This window comes from Pezoporus occidentalis, unplaced genomic scaffold (assembly GCF_034315485.1).
Source record: "Pezoporus occidentalis ecotype Australia unplaced genomic scaffold, CSIRO_AGI_Poc_V1 ctg3, whole genome shotgun sequence".
Lineage (NCBI taxonomy): Eukaryota > Metazoa > Chordata > Aves > Psittaciformes > Psittacidae > Pezoporus > Pezoporus occidentalis.
In genome coordinates this window covers 9,244,856-9,258,348 of record NW_026914940.1, presented here as the reverse complement: position 1 = coordinate 9,258,348, position 13,493 = coordinate 9,244,856, and the positions used below count along the sequence as shown (strand labels likewise).

General features: G+C 45.1%; 1 long non-coding RNA gene across 2 annotated transcripts in view; it reads left to right on the top strand.

The window, feature by feature from the left end:
• The window catches only part of LOC134167881 (uncharacterized), a 128,127-nt gene that overhangs the window by 36,425 nt on the left and 78,209 nt on the right, over positions 1 to 13,493 (top strand). For both annotated transcript variants that reach the window (XR_009966315.1, XR_009966316.1), the window contains exon 2: positions 2,496 to 2,864. This is a non-coding gene — a long non-coding RNA (uncharacterized LOC134167881). The remainder of the gene's footprint in view (positions 1 to 2,495; positions 2,865 to 13,493) is intronic.

Here is a 13,493-nt window from a genome sequence, read left to right as displayed (position 1 = left end):
TATTTAGGGCAAGACCTGAACTCTTGGTGTTAGGCGATACTCATAGTCTGCAAGGAAGACCATCTGATTAGAGGGGGAAGCAGAAAGCTGCTGAGAGTCTGGAGTACAGTGAGCTGGAGATGAAGGTAGGATCTTCATAGCAGGCAGAGTGCTTAGCCTTATCAACCTGGTGCATTTTAAGGGTAGAATCCAAGGAACTGGAAAGTTGACTTCTCAGGTATCTCTCCAGATTGCAAGAATGTGACCTTCATCTACAGCCCAAACTGGGATGCACTGAGACAGTATTTTACCTGAAGGGTGGAAGGTGCTGAGGATCCTCCATAACATGAAGGAAGATGCTTAAAATGAACATTAATGTCTGCCACTGGTTTACCTATTGTTCCAACCCTTATAACTTGACTAGAGAAGCCCATATGTTTATGTAAATATACAGTGTGTGAAAGAGCTGAGCTCTTCCATAGCCCTTGGGTCCTGCTGCCAGCCAGCTGGGCTTGAAGGCAGATAGATGATGGGAATGATGAATGCTGTGGTGTGTGTGAGGTGGGGGGAAAAATAAAAGGAAGAAAATAAGAAAATGATAGTTTTGCTCATTGGATGGTGAGGACTGTTGGGTTCATCTCCTAGGAGAACTAAGCAAAGTACATATTGACACATCCATGGTGGAGCCAGGACAAAAAGCTTGGCTGCTGCTCTGGGCACAGCACGTTGAGGGGCTGGCTGTGTGGGGCAAGCCTCATTTCTCTGGTAACAGTGATTTATCTCTGTTTGCATGCTCATATTTTACAGATAGTTGGTTTATGGAGAAAACTGTTAGCTCAAGGATTTCAGGCAGGTGTTCTCGTAGAAGAGAAAGGTTTAACAGGCATTTTGAGTGTCATATCAAAGTGGCTGAGGTTTCATATCAAAGTGGCTGAGGTTTGCTGTGTAGTTGATGGGACGGGAGTCACTTTGGGAGATCTTCCAAAATGTTTGTATCAGCTCAGGGGTTTGGGTCAGGCCTTCTCCATCTTCTGTTCATTTAATGGTGGGGGGAGGTTAGGAAATATTTCATTTCATATAAGCAAGGGCAAAGCAATTCAGATGCCTTTTTCCATGAGTTAGCAGACTTCAGCTGCAGCTCCATCTGCAAGTCTTGTCTGCAGACTTCTAGGTGCCTTGTAGTGACTTGCCCCCTGGGTTTTATACTCAACAGCCCACACTGGAAAGACACCAGATTTTCATGGGTTACGGTGTTGTCCAGTCCCATTGGTGGCAACACAAGCCAGGTTAGCTTGGGCTGTGGCAAGGCTTCATCTTTACCGCAGAGAAGGCAATTTTATTGTTTTCCCCAGGGAGGAAGGAGTTTTGATTCAAAGCAGGTTTTGTACTTGAGGTGATTTAAACATGATCAAAGTCAGTGGAATTTTACTTAAAATAAACACCTGATTCTCCTAATCAACCCTTTAAAGAGAGCATGGGGGGGGATGATGAGGTTTTGTACATTTAATTGTTCACTTCTTTTCTTGTTGATATCTGATGTTTTGTTAATACCCGATGACGTTTCTGCTGTTTGAGGATAGATAGGGCTTTATTGACACAATTAGCAAAACAAATGATTATCACACCTTGTATTTAACCCTGTGCTGCTTGATCTATTTGCTTGCACTTTCATTACTCCTTTGCTTGGTTACATTACACAATGATATCACCTTTTTGTGCGGCTGCAAGCTAAAACAAAGCAGAAAAAAGCCACCCTTTTGGCTCTCAGTTGTTTTCTGCTGTTTTTATTACACATGAACTAGAAAGCGATGTTGGGCAGTGTTATTTGAGTTTCCTTTCAGTGCTTGCTAGGCATTATTTCCGGGCCTGGCAATTGCCTGTGTTTGAGCAACAGTTTTCATATCTTAAAATAACAAGCAAAAGTCCCAGCGACTCTATTCCCAGCACAATTAGTAAAATCAGATTAAAAAACAAAACAAAAAACCCCACCCCAGATTACGATGGGTTTATATCCATCAAATACTAGAATCTATATGACTAATTCCCTGGGTATTTTAATCCACTTTGCTGAGATGTGTTTATTTTCTTTGAAGGTAGAGGTGGGAAGCGTGGCTCTGCCTGGTGGGAGGTCAAAGAGGGTTGTGGTACTTCAGAACTGCTTGTTTCTGAGATGTTGAGGGTAGGATCCCACTGATGGATTGGGCCAGAGCTTGGCATGGACCCTGACAGTGTGATGCTCCTAATGTGAATGGATGTTTTCCTCTGAAATCAGGAGGGCAGATGGTCCTGCTGACCCACCGCCTTGCAGTCCTTTCTGCCTCTTCCCTGGTGGAGAAAATACCTCATTAGGTTTAAAAGGGTTGGGAAAAAAAGGAGAGGGGAGGAAAACTCTCCTTTCCTCTGAGATAAAAACAAACAAAACAGAGAGGTCTGGAAGGATCTATTGGCTAGGTGAAGTCTTGTCCAGTGTGGTAAGAGCTGTCGTGTAACAGCCTGTCCCTTTCCTCTCTCTGAAGGTCCCAGCCCCACGTTTCCCACCGGTCCAGAGTAACATTTGGAGGAACCCGGCAGCATGGTCCTTTCAGTAGCTCCCAAGGATTTTTAGGATCATAGGATGTGTGGATGCCCAAAACCTTCTGGAGAATGTTGGCTGTGGATAAACGCATCTGGAAGTTCCTACCGTCTTTTTACCCTGTTTTTTCCTGGGTCACCTTGTGTCATTTGGGAAGGAAGCCTCTCTGTCCTGAGGATTATAACAAACTGGTCCTTTACTGGAATACCTCCCCTTGTGTTTTCTCAAGATGAAGCCATTGCTTTACCCGGGAGAAGGATACTTTTTTCTTCTTCCAGAGCTTTTCCAGTGCAGCAGGCCTCATGTCCAACAGGTACGTAGATGGTTTTCTCATTCACTATTGAGTCTGCTTTGCTGATCTTTACAAGCTCAATTTGTGCTCTAGGGGCTAGAGGGAGACCTTATAATAGCCTTCCGGTACCTAAAGGGGCCTACAAAATATCTGGAGAAGGACTTTACAAGCGCATGTAGGAGTAGGACAAAGGGGAATGGTTTTTAACTGAAGGAGGGTAGGTTTAGATTAGACATTGGGAAGAAATTTTTTACTATGAGGGTGTTGAGGCACTTGCACAGGTTGCCCAGAGAAGCTGTGCCAGCCCCATCCCTGGCAGTGTTCAAGGCCAGGTTTGATGGTGCTTGAAGCAGCCTGCCCTAGTGGAAGGTGTCCCTGCCCATGGCAGGGGGTTGGAACTAAATGATCTCAGAGGTCCCTTCCAGCTCAAACCATTCTGTGATTGTGTTTCCATACCAGCTTCTACTAAAGGTAAGAACTTCCAAAGTCAGTTGAGGCTGGAAAGCACCACTGGGGATCATCTAGTGCAACCTCCCTGCTCAAATAGTCACCTAGAGCACACTGCTTAGGGTTGTGTCCAGATGGCTGTTGAGTATCTCCATGGAAGAAGATTCCACAATCTCCCTGGGCAACCTGTTCCAGTGCTCAGTCACCCTCACAGTAAAGGAAGTTCTTCCTCATGTTCAGTCCTTGGTGCATGCTCCGAATGCGGCTTTCCCTCATTAGGACAGAGACCCCGTTTGAAATGTAGGTTTGTGTAGAATGGTAGGGTCAGCTTCTTCTGAAGGTTTGATGCCCTACCTGAGCCTTACATCTGAGGAGGGGGATGGAGGTGCTCATATCTGCTGCTCCTTATTCCTTCTCCTGGGTCACTCCAGTCTCTCTTGGGCAGCTTCTTGCTAGGTTTGTAACAGCCAGCACCAGCCTCGTGTGGATCAGCTTATTGGACTTCATTGTCTGCTTGCAAAGGAGGCGACATGAGCATTTAATCTGTTTTTCCTCTTCTTAATTTAACATTATTTCTGCTGAAGAATGCCATTTTGAGGATGATTTATCCCATTAAAAAGGGGGTGGCTTTAATTTTAAAATTAAAACTATTCCTATTCAATATAGACATGGATAACTCAATAGCTGTAGTGATAACAACCAAATTTGCATTTTTATAGTCATTCACAACGAGTTCTTGTGCAGGTGACAAGCTTTTCCATTTTCTCTAATACAAGAATGAGATCATTGTGTTGGTCTCTGTGGGTATCAGTTTGCTGCGAAAATCATCCTTTTTGGCAGTTGTGCTGGTTTAGGTTGAAACTGCTCATGTGTGTTGGTGAACAGATCACTCCTTCTACAAGGTAAGGGAAAAGTTAGCTCTTTGAGTCTAGCTTTACTTATTTTTAATGTACAAAGAGGAGGTTCTGAAGGGAAGGGACTGAAAATGCTTGGCCATACATTTATTCTGCATTCCTGTCAGCACTTGTGAGGCGTTAAAAGCTTTATCTTCTTGCTTCATAAGCATGATTTCACATCAGATTAAAGGAAGGAAATGGCGGATAGAGCGTGTGCAGCGAGGGGGGGAAACAAAATGAGCCACCTCACTCTTAAATTTGGCTGTGACACATAGGCCAAATGGAGATGGGAGACAAAGATTGGGGATCAGAAGGTTCTTTCTTTTAACTAGTGGGAAAGTCAAGTATGTACTGTGCCTGTAAGAGAGGCTAGAATTAACCATGGCAATTTGGACACGGTAGGTGAAAAGCAGCATTGTGGCAGGTTGGTGGAGATGGTTGATGGTCAACCCCTGTTCTGTGTGGTCGTATGTCAAAACAGGACCTTCTCTAGGAGCACTGCCTAGAGGCTCAGCAGCATCTGCAAGGTCTCACCACTCAGGGATGATGGAGAACTTCTGATGTTGCTTGCATGGGCTTTGTGCTCTGCTGCAGAGGCAACCCCTGGGACTGGGGTGTTCAGCATTTGACTTCCCCCCCCACTGAACCTTACTCCTGCTTTACTCACTGGGCATGCTTCAGTCCAGCTCAAATAATGTAGAAAATACACTGAAAAATGATTATATTTCTTCTGCATGATGCCTCTTCTGTACTTCAGGAGGCTTTCTCTGATGGCCGAAATAAGGGTAGCTGGGAAACCTGCATTCTGCACCTGACTTCTCCAGTGACTATCTGTACCTCTGGTGAAGTTAACAAATAATTTTTGTTTGCTTGGGTCCACTTGTGAAAGCTGGTAACGTTGTGTATAGCGATATTCAGGTTTTCTCTTCTCCCTTAGCCTTTTGTCCTTCAGCACATAAAAACTATTTATTAAACCCAAATAAATGCTGCTGCAGTTCACCTGGGCTCACCAAGCCAGACTCCGTGCTTGTTTAGATCTGCTGCAAAATGCCTATTTGCAGCTCAGGCTTATGTTACTGTGGGTTGGGCAGCAGAATTGGAGTCACCCACTGAGATGTCCTTGGCTGGGTTTTTGATAACTCGGTGTCATTGTTTAGACCCAGGCTGTGACTGAGGGCAGGATGAGGAGGAGAATGAAAAGAATGTAAACCCCATGGGTTGAGATAAGAACAGATTAATAACGAAAATAAAGTAAAATATAGTGATAATAAAATCCCAACAATAATGATAATAACATTAAACAACAAGAGAAGAAATGAAAGTTCAGAAAACACAAGTGATGCACAAAACAGTTGCTCACCACCCCACTTACTGATACCCAGCCTGACCAGAACAGTGATCGTTGTCTCCCAGCCAACTCCCCCCAGTTTATATACTGAGCATGACATGGTGTTTTATGGAATACCGCTTTGGCTAGTTGGGGCCAGGTGTCCTGTCTCTGCCTTCCTCCTGGCTTCCCCTCCTCACTGGCAGAGCATGAGACTGAAAAGTCCTTGATCAGGGTAAGCACTGCTCAGCAACAAGTAAAACATTGGTGTGTTATCAGCATTGTTCTCAGGCTGAAGCCAAAACACAGCACTGCACCAGGTACTAGGAAGAGAAATAACTCTTAACAGCTGAAACCAGGACACTTGGGCATCCCAGGATCCCACCGTCTTCCCAGCCCTGCTGAGTCTTCTGCTGGGGGAGTCAAAGGGAAGGCATGACCGGTCTCTGCAGGAGCTGGCCCTGTGTGAGCACGCTGGTGGGTACCGCTATAGAGCAGCCCCAGTGAGGGCTTTGCTCAGGGCCTCTGATCTGTGCACCAGATTAAGAAGTGACTGAAAATCCAGGATTTGGCTGTGTCTTTGCTTGGGTCTCAACCCTTCGTTCAGAGAAGAGTTTTTTCTTTCCCTTAACCTGAATTAACTTTCACAGGTGGGCAAGCCCCACTGTGTGGGTTGATCAGGAAAGTTGTTCAGCCCGTTTTTCTCTCTTGGGAGTACAGAACAGCTTTCCCATCACCAAAATTCCTGGTGTTGTATTAACTAGCTCCTAGCAACTTCTAAAGCACCTGAGAAAGAAGAATCACTGGCAGTGTGAGTGTTTTATCCACAATGAAAGCAAACACCATTCATATCTGAAGTCTTTTTTTTTTTTGCGGCCAATTGTTTGATAAAGACGTTGCAAACCAGATCTCTGCTTGTTCCTGTCAGTTGTGAAAAGGTCCTTTGTCAGCAGTGCATTGTGGTGGAATGAGCTTTATCTTCTGTATGTAGCTATCAGCTTAGGCTTTCCTCCTTGCAGTCAAAGAAAATCCTAATTAGAGCCCTAGAAAAACCTAATTAGAGCCCTGAACACTTCTAGAAGGCTTGCAGGGTATGGGCAAAATGTGTTTATTGGTCTCCTCCTAGCCCTTGTTGCTCAGCCTTTTAGGCAGAGCATCTCTATAATTTGATGTGAGGGAGTTGCTTGGATTTCCTCATGTTTAGAGAGCTACAAGAGTTGTAATCACTGCTTGTACACAGATTTCTTCATGGATGTTGAGTGCGAGAATAGGTGTTAGCTGCAGCTCTGGAGTACAAGCAGTGCTCAAGGTCACCCAGGAAGATGGGGTATTAAGTTGCTGTGCTCCAGCGGTGCAGTCTGGTGCTTCTGGAGCTGCCTGAAGATCTGACAAAACCTGCCCAATACCTGGGTAACCTGGAGCAGCCCCAGTGGTGCTTGCCCTCTGCGCTGTGTGGGCCTGCGCTGACACTGAGCAAGGGGAAAAGCTGTAGTTGATGTACCCCAGATCTTGCGTTCTGCATTGCCCCTTTGGGGCAGCTTCAAAGGGACTGTTGATATAAAGGCTTTCCTCTTGGTCGGCACAAGCACCTGGGCTGGGGGGGCTGCCAGGTTATCCCTGGGTGCAAGTTAAAAGATGAACTCCTTCAGCATTTAAAGTGTTTACTGATAAAATAGCAATGCCTTTCAGTCAGGGTGCAGAGTGTTGGGTCAAAATGTCCTTTAGGGGGTAGGTCTATGGACAGATGCATGTTATCAATTAAAAAAATAATACAAAATGCCTCAGTTTGGCTTCTTGTGAGTGTAATGTGAGGGTGTGTGTTTCGAAAGCACATAACTGATTACACAAATCACAGATGGGCTAAGTCAGTATTAATGATGGTTGGATGACAGTGAAAAGCAGCCCTGGCACATTGCAGGGATGTTCTTGTCATGACTAACCCCTCTCACTCTCACCCCAGAGGAATTTTTTAGTGCCCAGCACAGACAGGCACTGAAATTGCAGGTTTGCAGAAGTTTTCAAATCTCTCCCCAGCTGGCAGCAAATACAGGAATTGCAAGTATTTATTGGTTTAAGGGGGGGCAAAATAACCTCAGAGCTATAAAGTAAATTTGACAATGAAGGTTTTTTTAGGGAGTCTTCCTTTCTTTATGGTTGTGTGAGTCGAATGTATTGAAGCTTGGCAGAGGAAGAGGATTTAATCTACAGGTGCTGTCTCTAGCTTGATGGTTTCCTGCTTCTAAAATTACTCCCAGTTCTCTGGAATCGGGGCTGAAACTAGTTTCAGGTTTCGGTTTGCGGGCAACCTGCCTCACCACTTCAGCAGGCTGGATTTGTAAGGGTTGGGGGCAGCAAATGTGAGTGCTTTTAAAGGTTCTTGTCTTGGCTGCCAAAAATCCATTTGCTACTTCTAAATTATTTATAACTGAAACTTCATATTCACGTCTTTCTCTGCTTGAGGGGGAAATGCTGAAGCCACTGATGCTGAAATTTGGCTTTGATCTTTCTTTTTCTGTCCCTTTCTTCCCTCCTTGATTGGAGGGGACCCTGCCCAGGGTGAGGGATGCTGGTGGACCTGCTCTCATCCTGCTGCTTTTGACCCCAGGACCGTGTTTTAGAGGACATTGACTTCTGTGCACCTGACAGTAGCAAGAGCCAACCTTAGCAAAGCAAATTCATTGTGGATCTCAGTCATTAGGTTATGCTAAAACCTTTGACCCCTTTTGCAGCATGCGTTTTTGCAGAGGGCCTGTCCCTCTTTTCAGGTGCTCGCTAACAGCATCTCAGTGTGTGCCATTTGTGCCCAAACTTTGTGCCCTAATTGCAGGAAATGTAATTGGAGATACACAAAACCATACTTTTATTTCTATAAGTAAACAAATATATTTTTAAAGAGCTGGAATAATCCTGCTAGCATGTTTTGAATGGTCCTCTATTTATCGCTTCAAGATGTTGCTCGGCACTTTATATTGACAAAACCATCCTAGTAATTACTTTCAGAATAAAGATCTTTCTTAATGTGTGATCTTTGCTTTTTCCCTGAGTGCCTGCATCTGCAGGTGCTAGTTTATTATGCACAGAAAATACTTAACTATCTGCTGAATCACCATGCTGCTTCAGGTTGCAAAGAAGCAGTGAACTATCACAAGACGTATCCTTGCTAAAGCCAGCAACGCAAGAGTATCTGCTTGTCTCTTGAATCCTTTGCATTGCTTTGAGGGGCTCCGCAGAGCTGAAGGTGTTGACAAGCTGTTTTCTTGGGCTCCCATCTGCTGAGCAGCATTATGTGGATTAATACCGAGGAACTCGCAGTGAAATTTGTCTCATGCCACGAAAATGTAAAGCCTCCAAAGCTGGCTGGCATCCCAAGGCTGTGAGAGGCCCTTGGAGGGGCTGGTGGTGAAGGTGGCAGGATTTGCACTGTCCTGGAGCTGTTAACTGGACATGATCTGAGGGGTTTGTAATGTTTGCAGCAGTTCAGAAGCACAAAATACTGGTTTGTGCAATATTTTTACCCCAGGGGTGTTTCTTGAGTTGGAATCAATCTCCCACCAATCCTCCTGGTTTTTGCCTTGCAGTATTTTGGGGATGCTGTGGCTTCGCCCGCTTTGCTTTTGCAGGAAGCCATCATTACACCACTTCCTTTTTACCTTTGCAGTGTTAAAGCCAGGAGATGAATTAGAGACCTGAGGTTCTAGCAGCAAAAAGGGGCCTGAGTGTGTGTTCTGCTGCTCTGCAATAAAAATCCTACATATTATTACACAGGTTATCATAGGCAAGTTGGTGGATGGGGCACAGATGCATCCCAGCCCTGGTGCATCTGGAAGGTGGACCCTTGCCCATTGTCCAGTTGTGAGGTCCATCTCCGTATCAAAACCCCAGTTTTCATGGCCAAAGGCATTGATGGAGGCATTCACTGGGATGCTGAATGATGGTGGAACCCCCATGCTGCCCCATCTCTTTGCGGGCTACGGGGATGCTGAAGTGCCATCAACTTCCTCGCTGTCATCATCTCTTGGTTTTCATGAAGCTTTTTGTGAAGGAGCAGCTCTTTCTGCTGGGGTCCTTGTGCACTTTTATCCAGGGTTGCATTTACGTCAGCATCAGGTGGTTTTCATTTAATCTTTGCCCTGCTTAAAAATTAAATACTGAGGTACTAGAAAGAGAAGTAGTCTCCCAGATAAACATTTTTTCCCTACGCTCCTCTGTAATTCATGGGGGAGCTGGCTTACCCAGCTTGCGGATGACTAAGGAGGAAATTCTTTTTTGGTTAGGATAATGCTGAGAGTTCACTGGAATTTTTTTTATCATGGGTTTATCACTTCCTCCCTTCGAATTCCTAGCTCTTATGTGCAGTGCAGGAGAAAAAATACTGGTGACCACAAGTTATGGAATTTGCCTTCTGTGGAAAAGATGCTGAACAGCTAAATGGTGCTCTCAGGTCTGCTGTAGTTTTCATGGGGGATTTGCTTCATATCCAGTTATATAAACATGCTGGGTAAGAGTCATGAATATTCTAGCAGCTACCATCTTTCAAATGTGGGGTGTTTTTTATGTTGGAGTTAATTAATGCTCATATCTCTTGAATATAGGTGAGTGTAAGCCCGTTCATCATACAGATGGGGAGGAGGTTTGGATTTATGGCAGGTCTCTGAGAGATGGCAGGGTCAAAGTTAAGTTTATGTGTAAAGAGTTTCTGGTTCATCTTGTTAATCTCCATGCCTCCCTTTTTTATAGAGGGGATCTGGATGTATGTCTCTAGAGAACACAGATGGAGCTTGGCCAGAGAGACCCTGCCTTTCCGTTAAACACGTGTTTATTCTTGCAGTGTTTGCCTCCCGGTGGTGTTAAAATGATCCTTCTGCAAAGGCTTGACATGCTGCTGAAAAGCTTTGACACTGCAAAGCATTGTTTACTTGTGAAAGTATTATTATATTTTGAATATCTATTATTCATCTTGTGTGCTAAAAGTGACATTATAGCTTGAAATTGCTCTTAGGTTTCAGAGCTTTGAGGAAAAGCTGGTTTTTGTCCCTGGCTCCTGTGACAGTGCTTTACCCTTTGTATCTCTGTAGTCCCCTTTTATGAATTGTGAGTGACAGCAGGAAAGTATAAAAGAGCGCAGAGGAGCTGGTTTTGATGTTCATAAAAGGCTTTGATAAAAGATGCAGCACGTAGACTTGATATTATTTCCTATTTTTAACTTCTTAAGAGCGTAAAGCGCTCAGATCCAATATTTATGTACAGGGGGGAAAAGGGAAGCTGTATTTCTTCTCTTTTTTTTTTTTTTTTCCTTCTTCATTTTTCTTTTTTAGGACCAGATGAATTCAATTGGAAAAGTGTCTCTTCTGTGCCCCAGTAAAATTTTGCTTTCTTCCATAAAGCACCTATGTCTGTCTTCCATGAAGCATCAGTAAAGCTAACCCCATGGCATTAACGGTGTAGAGAGACCAGCTGCGGTTTCAAAGGCTCCTTGGACGTAGGCTTATGCCTTCAATCTCATGGGTCCATCTGTCTCCTGTGGACCCACCAGCTGCGGGGTGTGCATGGCAAGGCGTGCGCTTCCAATAATAGGTCTCTCCCCCTGAGACCCAGAGAAATAAAATATGGGAAAGCCATAGCAGCTCTCCTTCTTTCTCTAAAAGTCAGATCACCGTAAAGGCATCTTTGTAATGAGTAGTTTTGCTTGCTCCATGGAGATGAGAGGCTCTGTGCAGGCTGGGTAATTGGGGTTTTCCTGATGAAAGTGCTTGTCATTGTTTCCAGCCTCCATGTTGCAGTCTCCTCTTTAATCTTGTTGTCAAGCATTGGCGTGCTTGCAGTAGGCCTGTGTAGTCGTGCATATTCATGTGCATGTACACATGAACACATCCATAAACCATAAATCAGGTGCTTTCCTATATGCGTGTGCATATGTGTGAGGAGGAGTGTGTAGCGCATGCACGTATGACATTGGCATGGCCATTTGTGCAGTTGGATTCTTCATCCGTGCAAGGGCCTTCATGCTTGCTATGGAGACTCCTAATGATGGCAGCATGCAGACCTGATGTTGAGATCCACCTGATGACAAGTCATTCTCATGCTTGACACCACGTTTTTTACTTTATTGGGGTGAAATGCATTGAAACACCCTATCAGGGGAGAATGGGTCCTGTTGTCCCCGGAAGAACTCCAGGACAGAGCAGTTTTGCCAAATCCCACCTTGCTGCAGTGCTGATGAAGAGTTTTATCTTGATGGGATGAGCACAGTGATACCTGTCAGTGAGTTCTTCAGCAACTTGCATTCATCCAAGTGGCTGTTCAAGTCAAGTGTTGGGTTTGAAGTAGATGGACTCATGCAAAGACATCCCAACTGGTCACCTATCTGAGGTGAATAAGCACCTCCTGCACAGTTCCTCATGCAGGAACTTTTATGTGAAACCTGAAAAACAAAGGGAGTTACCGGCCTTGGATGGTCATCAGAAGATGCTGAGAAGTGTGCTTGCACGGTGACTCCCTGCACTTGCGGTTCCTCTGGGAGCTTGCAAAGCTGGACACTGAGCATCTACCATGTGAGATGCTCTTTTGGGGTGTGTTGGCATAGCATTATGCCTGCTTGATGACCTTGCCTCTCGTGTACACCTTTGTGGTGGTGAATCCTCAGTTATAGCTCAAATTGAAGACTCCAGGAGTGTTTAACTGCGCCCACACATGACTTTATACAGTGAGTAAATTAAAATCATCACACCTGAAGCATAGTCTAGTTTTTTTCTTGGCACTGGGTAACACCATGCACAAGAAGGTGCTGTCATCCTCTGCTGTGTGACTTGCTGGACTTGGCTGGTTTATAGCAGAAGTGTGTTGGCACATGCAGGTGTCTTTTCAGCTTCTGACAGGTTGTCCAGTTAGCCAAAATTTTTGGGTATCCTCAGTTATTCTGTAAGGTGTGGCAGGACTTCATTATGCCATTGCAGTAGATACTGTGTTGAACTGGAAAAGCTGTTGCTGAATCCAGGAGAGACAGAAGGGACCGGTCAGGGTAGGACTTACTGAGCCAGAGCGACACCATGCCGTGCCTCACTGTGTGATAGCATGGGCTTGGACCCCCGGAGATGTTTGCACCCTCCTTTGCTGCATGCTGTGCCAGCTGAGGGTTTTCAGTTGTGTTTCCAGAAGCAGTCCATCAACCTTGCTGCAAGCTGGGCAGGAGCAGGCTCTGGAGCACACAGAGGCTCCCCAGAACCTGGGGCTCCGTGGCATTGAGCAGAGCTGTTCCAAAACATCTGATGAAACATGGACCTTGGCTGGTGGGACCTGTGGTTCCTCTTCTTTTGAAAGAAGCTGGGAAAGGTGCCCCAAAACAAGCACCGGAGAAAGTGTCCAGATGAAAGGTCTGGTGAGCATCAGGGTCCCCTCTGCCATGTTTTCAGGCTCTTCTGTAATCAGCTGTCATTTTGGGATCTGGGCATATTGGACTTCAGTGAGTATGGATTGAAACTTAAACAAACACTGACTCTTCTATAAATATTTAGCTCACACTGTTTAGGAGCTGCTGGGAGCAGGAAACAAAATAAATTTGGAGTTCATGACTGTCTAAAAAAGCTGCCGGAGGATGGCACCCAGTCACCAGATTGGCTGGCACGTAGTTTTGAATAGCTATTTCTCCCTGTTTTTTTGCTGAAGAAAGCGATGTATTTAAGCATCCTTTGCCGACACATGAGGTTGCATTCTTCCAGTGTTTCCATGGCTGCAATGGGGATTGCGATCAATGTAAAGGTCTTCTTGGTGCATTGAGCTGGGTGCCCAAGAGGAACCATGGTAAATGAGTGATATTCTGTTGCCCTTGTATGTTTTTCTTTGCAAATTCAGACTGGTCATCTGGAGTTTTGTGTGGAAGGGAGGGATGTGTCCCTGTGTGCTTTTATCTGGCCACCTTCATACCAGGACAGCAGCTCACACCCGGGCTGGCTGCTGACTAAGGAGTTGGGGTCCCTGTAGGGC